Source organism: Labeo rohita, unplaced genomic scaffold (assembly GCF_022985175.1).
Source record: "Labeo rohita strain BAU-BD-2019 unplaced genomic scaffold, IGBB_LRoh.1.0 scaffold_229, whole genome shotgun sequence".
Taxonomy (NCBI): domain Eukaryota; kingdom Metazoa; phylum Chordata; class Actinopteri; order Cypriniformes; family Cyprinidae; genus Labeo; species Labeo rohita.
In genome coordinates this window covers 7,626-16,148 of record NW_026128539.1, presented here as the reverse complement: position 1 = coordinate 16,148, position 8,523 = coordinate 7,626, and the positions used below count along the sequence as shown (strand labels likewise).

General features: G+C 44.7%; 1 long non-coding RNA gene across 1 annotated transcript; it reads right to left on the bottom strand.

Annotated features, from left to right (window-relative positions):
* Positions 1-6,206: 6,206 nt before the first annotated feature.
* On the bottom strand, positions 6,207-7,903 carry LOC127159552 (uncharacterized). The gene is made up of 6 exons (XR_007826474.1): positions 7,808-7,903; positions 7,633-7,713; positions 7,266-7,294; positions 7,095-7,169; positions 6,875-6,943; positions 6,207-6,721 (listed from the first exon to the last, which is right to left on the bottom strand). It is a non-coding gene; the product is annotated as an uncharacterized LOC127159552 (long non-coding RNA).
* Positions 7,904-8,523: the final 620 nt, after the last annotated feature.

The window sequence follows — 8,523 nt, the reverse complement described above, 5'->3', positions numbered from 1 at the left end:
TGGGAAAGAATATGGAAAAAGCGGCGGAGGGGGACTGAGAATAAAGCTCCTGCGGGAGCGGGCACTGCTGCGGCAGTAGGGAGAACAAAAAGGGGGAGGGAGGGGGCTCCAGCGGGAGCGGGCACTGCTGCGGCAGTAGGGAGAACAGAGGGGGAGGGAGGGGGCTCCAGCGGGAGCGGGCACTGCTGCGGCAGTAGGGAGAACAGAGGGGGGAGGGAGGGGGCTCCAGCGGGAGCGGGCACTGCTACGGCAGTGTGGGGAAGCAGCGAGAGGCTCCTACTGGAGTAGGATGCTGAGGGGATGGTCGAAGTGGGGATATGATGTTGTTGGAGGGAGATGAAAAGGGGTTGCTGTGGAGGATCTGGAGATGAAAATAGGCTAGAATGGACTAGAATTAAAAGGGGCGGCCGACTAGGGTCTGGTGGGCTTCCTTGATGAGGGAGCGATCTGATCGGATATAGCTCTTGGATCTGCTGTTGGGAGAGGCCTTTTTGGGCGGCTGTGGTTGCTGCACCTATTCGGAATGAATGGCTGGAAAAGTTGTCGGCTGGGGTACCAGAGAGAAGCAAGACGGACTTAAGGTGCTTTTGGAACCAGAAGCGAGTGGCGGGGCGGTTGAAATCGTCTGTAAAGAGGGGGTCGGAAGGGAGTTTGGATTGGGATTTTCTGAGCTGGAGGAAGGCTAGGAGGGTTTGGAATGGTTGGATGGACGATTGGAGGTTAAAGATATAAATGAAGTGGCCTTTCTTTGTTTGGTCTGTCTTACTTTGCTTTATGAAGTAAGAGATGGTTTCCCCGTCTAGCACTGCTAGATCTGAGATAGTTGGGTGGATGGCTGGGTTGAAGCCAGATGTAATGGCGAGCTCAGAGCATCTGAGGAAACCGAAGAAAGCCAGGATAAACATGGTGTCTAATGTGCGGGCAGTATGGATGGAATGGTACCCTTTACGGAGGGTGGAGATGCATTTGGTCAAAATTTTTAAGGTAATAGGTTGTCTGGGGTCTGGGCGGTTGGGCTGGGTTTTCTGGATACCTTTAATGAGAAGGGAGGTTTGTGAATTGGTTATATGGGGTGAAGGCGAGCCATATAACAGTTTGTGGAAAAACTGGATTCCGCTTAGGTATCCTTTAATGGAGCTGGCTTGGAGGTTTTTATTGGTGTTGAGATGGGAGATAAATGAGGTGACAGCAAGCAGGGAAAAATCAGGGAAGGGTAAATTATAGGCAGAGTGGAATACTTTAAAACATTTCCATGCTGTAAGGTAGGCTTGGAGTGTCCTAGGGGAGACAGCTTGGAGAATGGAATTAATGGAGGCTTCGAGGAGAGGTCTCAGAGGGTGGTTTACGGGAATATCAGTTCTGAATAAGGAGGAACCGGGGTCGGGAGCGGGTCCGCCTCTGGTGCCAGCGATCTGAATTTCTGAAAGGCAAAACGAGAGAGAGAGTCAGCTATTTGGTTCTTTGACCCGGGAATGTGTTTTGCGGTTATAATAAATTGGTCACAAGCCGAAATCCAAATCAAGCGTCTTAACAAAGGCATTAGTGCGGGGGAATGGGAACGACCTTTGTTAATGCAGTGCACGATAGCTTCGTTGTCGCAGTGGACGACGATGCTGGTGGCGGACCACTCTTTGCCCCATAGGGAGGCTGCGGCCACTAACGGATAAAGCTCGAATAGCGCTGAGGATGATAGCTGTTGTGGCAAATCTGCCAGCTCGGGGGGCCAGGTAGAAGCGAACCAGCGGCCTCGGAGAAAACCTCCGAAACCGACGGAGGGGGCGGCGTCGGTATATAATTGGATATCGATTGGGGAAGAAACCAGGTTGCTGTAAAAGAAGGATAAGCCGTTCCACTGTTTGAGGAAGGAAATCCACAGACTGAGCTCGTTGCGGCACGAATCAGTTATGGAAATACGGTCCTCTAGAGCGTGGGCGGAGGATGCAAGGAGGTGGGAGATGAAGGGGCGGCCTTGTGGGATAATGCGCATCGCGAAATTTAGATGACCTAGAATGGATAACAGCTCGCGTTTTGAACAGCTAGTGTTGGTTAACAGAGTGGAGGCTATCACGATCGTCCTGTCAATTTTTTCTTTGGGTAGGGAGGCCAGGAATTTTTGGGAATCTAAGTTTCCCAAAAAATTCGATGGAAGTGCTAGGACCCTCGGTTTTGTCTTGGGCGAGGGGAATCCCGAGCTCTGAAAAAAGCTTTTGGATTGTCAAGAGGTGCGCCGCTGGGACGGAGTCTGGGGGCGAGACAATTAGGAAATCGTCTAGAAGGTGGATCAGGTAGTGAATGTTGTAATTGTTGGAGAGGATCCAGCAAATTGCCTCTGACAACGTGTCGAAAATTTGAGGGCTGCTTCGGCAGCCGAACGTGAGGCGGACGGCGAAGTAGAATTCGTTCTTCCAGCGGATGCCGAATAAGTGCCAAAAATCTGGGTGGATGGGCATAACTTTAAAGGCGGAAGTAATGTCGACTTTTGCCAGCCAAGCACCACGGCCTGCATCTTTAATCAGGGTGATGGCTTGGTCAACGTCGTGATAGTGAAGAGAAAATTCTTCAAGCGGGATGAGACTGTTAATGCTCGGGAACGGGGAATTATGTGGGGAAGAGAGATCGATTATGAGGCGTTTTTTGCCTGAGAATTTTCTAGTGGCTACACCAATGGGGCTGACCCGGAAAATGGGGAAGGGAGGGACGGCATAGGGGCCGATCATGAAATTTGCGTCTATTTCTTTTTTGACGAGGAGGTCGACTATTTCGGGTTCGGTGAGAGCGGAGTGGAGATTTGGGCAGATGAGACTTTGGGAGGGGAGACTTACGACACCGGGGTGGAAGCCGTGTGCGAGACCTGAAAGAACATAATCTGTAAAAAGAGAGTCAGGGTGGTGAAGCAATTCTACAGACAGACGAGAAATATTCACAGGGGTCGATAAGTATTTTTCTGAATTTTTATTTGCAGCTTTTTGTACTGGACAAATCAGACGGGCATGAGCCCCGCCGCAAAAGTTGCACACGTGCATGAACTGGCAGTGCTGTCTCGTGCACCTGCCGCTGTTAAAGCTGGTGCAGACCTGGCTGACGGTGGAAGGTGGGCGGCAGCGAAATGTGGGAGTGGGGGTGGCTGGGGTATCCATGAGGCGCGGGACGTAGCTAGTGGATTTGGGTTGGGATGGTTCGGGGCAGGGAGGAATGGATGGATTGATGAAAGGGCATGTGATGGTGGGGTGGGAAAAAGAACGGCAGACTGCGCAGGAGATGTTGCGGCAGCCCAGGAACACTCTGTTATGGAGCTCAGTGTCCAAAGCCCCCCAGTAAGGACACTGGTTCCACTGGGCTACACGGATGGCACATTTGGCCGCGAACATTTTATGGTAGGTATAAAAGTGGGAACCTCCGTATGACAGTGCGAGCTCGGCGACTATTGTGAGATAGTCGCTGAGCTCGCGTCTCCTGTGGGGAAAAGTGGCACAGATGACTTCTGAGTAACGGGTGAAAGCGATGGTGAATTCGGCAAATGACAATATTCGTGATTGGCTGGGTGCTGAATTTTTTAGGGTGACTGAGAAGTCGCCGCAGTTGATTTGGCGATCGGCGGGTGAGGGAGAAATAGGAGATAGCAGAGAAAAAAGATCTACGTCTGCACCTGCCAGAATTTGGGTCCTGATGGAGTTGGGTACGGGGGGCGGTTCCAGTGCAAGAGCGTTTGGAGGGGCTGGAAGGGGCGTGGCTGAGGCTAGTGAGAAGGGGGGGCGGGTCTGAGGAGGAAAGAAGGCTGCCGGGACTGCTGGCGGGGGCATGCTCGCGCTGTGGGCATTTTGTGGGAAGGAAGAAAAAGGAGGGAAAAGAGGGGGAATAGCGGGCGTTGGAGCGTGCGTGGTAAGGGGCAGGCTCACGCTGGGAACGGCTCCTGGGGCTGAGGAAAGGGAAGGGAGGAGAGGTGGAATGGCGGGCATTAGAGCGTGCGTGGTAAAAGGCAGGCTCACGCTGGGAACAGCTCCTGGGGCAGAGGAAAGGGAAGGGAAGAGGGGAGGTATGGGGGGCACCGGTGCTTGAGCTGTTGGCGGGGGAATGCTCATACTATGACTAGACAGCGGAGCTGCGGGCCATGGGAAGGGGAGGGGATTGGGGGAACAGCGGGGCAAAAGCTGCGAACGGGAAATAGCCGCCGGCGGGGGCGGGCTCGCGCCGCTATTGCGGCTTGTGGAGGCGAAGACCGGCTCTCCGCCGGTATGAGCAGCGAGCTCCCGCTCGGATGGTCGGGAAGGAGCGCAGCGGCTCGTGCGTGCTCCGCCCGAGGCTCTGGAGGGAGGAGCGGAACCCGGGTTCTCCCCTGCTTGCAGAGAAGCGTAGAGGGTGAGAAGGTCCGCCTTTGTCGATCGGCGCGGGATGATGACGCCGGAGCTGGCGAGCGCCTGGCGGAGACCGACCACGGTCCATTTCGCCTTGGCTGGGGCGGAGGAGAGGGCTGAAGCGTAAGAGGACGCTGGGGAAGGTGGCGGACGCCTGGAAGGTGGGGGAGATGGCGTGGTTCGGCGCCTAGAGGTACGGGCGGCGGCGTCACGGGAAGGCCTGCGGCCCCGCGACGGGCCGCGGGCTCGATTGGAGGATCCTGCGGAGCGCTGGTGGCCTGAGAGGCGGCCTGGTCGGCGGCCTGGACAGAGGCTGGAAGAGCAGCAGGATCCTGAAAATCCGAGGAATAATCCTCGATTTCTATCTCGGACATACTTTGAAGCTTATGGACTTGCCAATGCTGAAAAGACTAGAGATGGAGGAGGTAAGACTGCTTGGTTATTTATAGGGATTCTCTCTTGCTTAGAGAGAGTGATTACTGATGGTGAATTGGCCGTGTTAATTATCTGCGCGTGCTCCTCCCGAAATTTGTTAATAAAACATCACTAGATGAGGAGACACTAGAGATTTACAATACTTTTGACAAAAGAAGCACCAGAAGAAGTGACTGTAGAGAAGATTTTGGAAGCTTTCAGAAACTGCTGCACACCTAAAATGAATGTGGTGTTTGAGAGACATCAGTTCTGGACATGCATTATACATGAGCCAATGCAGATTAATGCGTTTGTTACAGAACTCAGGCAAAAAAGCAAACATTGTGAATTTGGTGCATCAGAGGATGACATGATAAGAGACAAAATTGTTTTTAGTGTGACAGACAAAAGTGAGACAGAAAAACTGCTAAGAGAAACCAAGTCTGACTCTACAAAAGGCCGTAGACATATGCAGAGCATCTGAGATTGACAAGGAAAGAATAAACATAATGGCATCAGCAAAAAAAAAGAAAGTGAAGTGCATGCATTTGACATGATTAAAGGAGCAAAACACAAAAAAAACAAGCCCTTTAAAGCCACACCGTTTCAAAACAAAAAAGAGAAAGTAAGCGGCACATTAAAAACGTACCAGATGTGGACAGACATACACACAGAGATCGTGTCCAGCATATGAAAAAAAAAAGAAAAATAAAATAATAATAATAATAATAATAATAATAATAATAATAATAATAATAATAATAATAATTTTTAAAAAACATGACAATTTTTTTATACATACAAAAAATTTGATAAAAACAAAACAGACACTGAAATAATTCTCAAATTACTGTCTACATGAAAAGAAACAGCTAATATACATGCTGAAAGCAAGAGCACATTGTAAAAAATGACCATGGTTTTAACAGTAAAAGTCTGTAATGTTTTTTCTGTTAGTGGAAGTGAAAAAACAACCTATAATTTACAGTGAATAACCACAAAATAACATTCACTCTATTACATTTCACATGGGATGTTTTTTTTCCCTTAACTAACAGTTTATTTTTAGTTTATTTTTTTTTTTTGTTTGTTTGTTTGTTTTTTGTTTTTCTGATTAGTTGTGTACATTAGGATTGTGTGTTACGTCTAATGTTGTTAAATGAACTATTATTGCATTATTTCAGGAGTCTGCAACCTTCAACACCAAAAGAGACATTTTGGCCCCTTTTCCACCGAATAAATTCACGTGGAGCCACAAAATATTTTACCAAATAAAGAATAAATTTTTATATTCAGTTATGTTACAGGATATTGTCTGTCAGTGAGGAGGACAGAAATGTCAAATGTAATAATAATAATAATAATAATAATAATAATAATAATAACAATAATTAATTAATTAATTAATTAATTAATTAATTAATTAAAAGTAATTATAAACAAAATTTTCTTATCTCTTACTTTGAATTGGCTAAGAAATAAAATACACTGCTGGACAAAACAATAATTTGTCTTCTATAGTATTTTTGTTCTATATTTTACTAATGACAATTTTATGGTTATGATTGTATAATCAGTATAATAATTTATGCTAAAACAAACACTTTTTCCATTTCTATCACAGAATAAGGCAGAAAATATAATTTATCGTTTCTGTACTGTAATTAATGCTGTCATTTACCACGGTATCATTAATATACTTTAATTATTACCTGGAGAAGACCATATATTGTTTTGTTTGTTCACACAAATATCTAATTCTTCCAAACACCAGAGTTGTGAATATTAGCGTCTGGAGAAACGTCCCGTCTGCTGCTGATATGATGAGCTCCAGCAGTGATCTGTGTCATTAATGTTTATTTGTTCTTGTTCTTGTTCACAGAGGTGTAAAGTTCATCCCGCGGCTCATTTTCTGTTCATCTGATGGCAGCGTAAGTCACTGTATCATTATGATCCTGAAAGAACAGCACAGATTTTCTCCATCAATGTCATTATTATTAGCGCATGAGCTTCATTTGTCTGAGATTGAGATTCAGAACTACATTTCAGCAGCATATAGATGAGAGAAGCTGCTGTGATGAAGAATAAGGGAATGTGTTGCTACTCACATTGAGTGATTTTACTGGCTTTTTACTGGAAGAAGAGACTTCAGAATAAGTCACATCATCTGTCTGCTCCTAAACATACATGCAAACGTGCAGCGAACAACGTTTAAAACACAGATCAGAATTATATCTCACTGTAATATGTACAATAATACAACAGCTTTCAGTAAATCACATTCTAGAACAGACAGTGAACTGAATGTTGAATGTTTCGTTGACTCACATTGTCTCTAGCAGCAGCAGGAATGGACATGTTGATTGTTTCATACGTCACTTTATCTTCATTCTCACCTTTGACCTTCAGACAACAAAGAGTTAAAACTGCAAAAAGTAACACTTTATTGAGCTTTAAATAAATAAATCAAATCTAAATCACTGCCATTACTGAACTCACCACTGATTCATAAGTCCCCATTTTATTATCTGAGGAAAAAATAAAAAATAAAAAATAATAATAAAAATAATGTGCCTCATATAATATGACTATTTATGATAAAGCATGCATGCAAAACACTGGATGCTAACAATGCTAATGACATTAAGATTACAAGACCATTCAAATGAATGAAACGATTGTTCTTTGACTTCAACACTTTTTGAGATTGACATTACAGGAATAAACTTCTGTTTGAGAATCTCATTGTCACATAATTCACATTATATGATACACACAATCTAAACTTGATGTGTTTGTTTGCTCTTCATTAAAGTGAGATCTACACTGTTTTTCATTTCTAGAAAGGAGGAAATCTGAAACTCACCAGCTCTTTTTCTGCAGATCAGCCAGAGAACAACAAGAAGAAAAACAACAAATGCAGCGACAGAAACAGAAATCACTGTCACTAAAGAAGAGATAGTCACAGTCAGGGATTGATGATTATTAGAGTCAAAATTAGAGCATCACCAATAACATCATCATGGTTTAATCAGTAGCACCTTGATCTGTAGTTTCTGGTGATTTTGTAGTTTCATGATCCTGAGAGTTTGTGATGTGGACTGAAATCACTGCTGTTGTTGTTTTACCTTGAGCTGTAAAACATAAATTAGTTCAGATACATCATAAGAACAGGGGTTTTCAAAGTTTAGCTAAATAATTTGCTAAACTCTATTTTTAGGGCTACAAGTCAGTTTTTTTTATCATCTGAAATGATCTTAAACTACAATACACAAACACTTTAAATGATACACTTCAAAGTTTCTAGATATATTTCTCATGTTTGTGTGGAATAGGCAGTATTCACTAAGTTTTTGTTTAGTTTTGTGACACGCCACAGGAAGAAGTCTGTGGAAAGCACATTTTGTTTGTTTTCTTTATTTTACAAAAGTAGGGCATTTTGCTGTTATTTCTGAAGGTACACCAATAAAAAAGACCATTTTGAATGTTGTTTTGAGACCACAGTCTCTTCATCTTTAAAGTGTTGCTGCTTCAAGGACATCAGGAAACAAGAGAAGTACGAAGATCTCTTTACATAATACAAAATAGTTTACAAACACAAAGTTCCACCGCAATAAATGATTTATTCATGAACACAATTCATTTGTCCATGAGCAGTTTTAGGTTTGCTTACTTTAAAGCAGTGGTTCCCAAACTTTTTCTGCCGGGCCCCCTTTTGCAGAATAAAAAAAATTCAAGCCCCCCCTCATTCATTTAC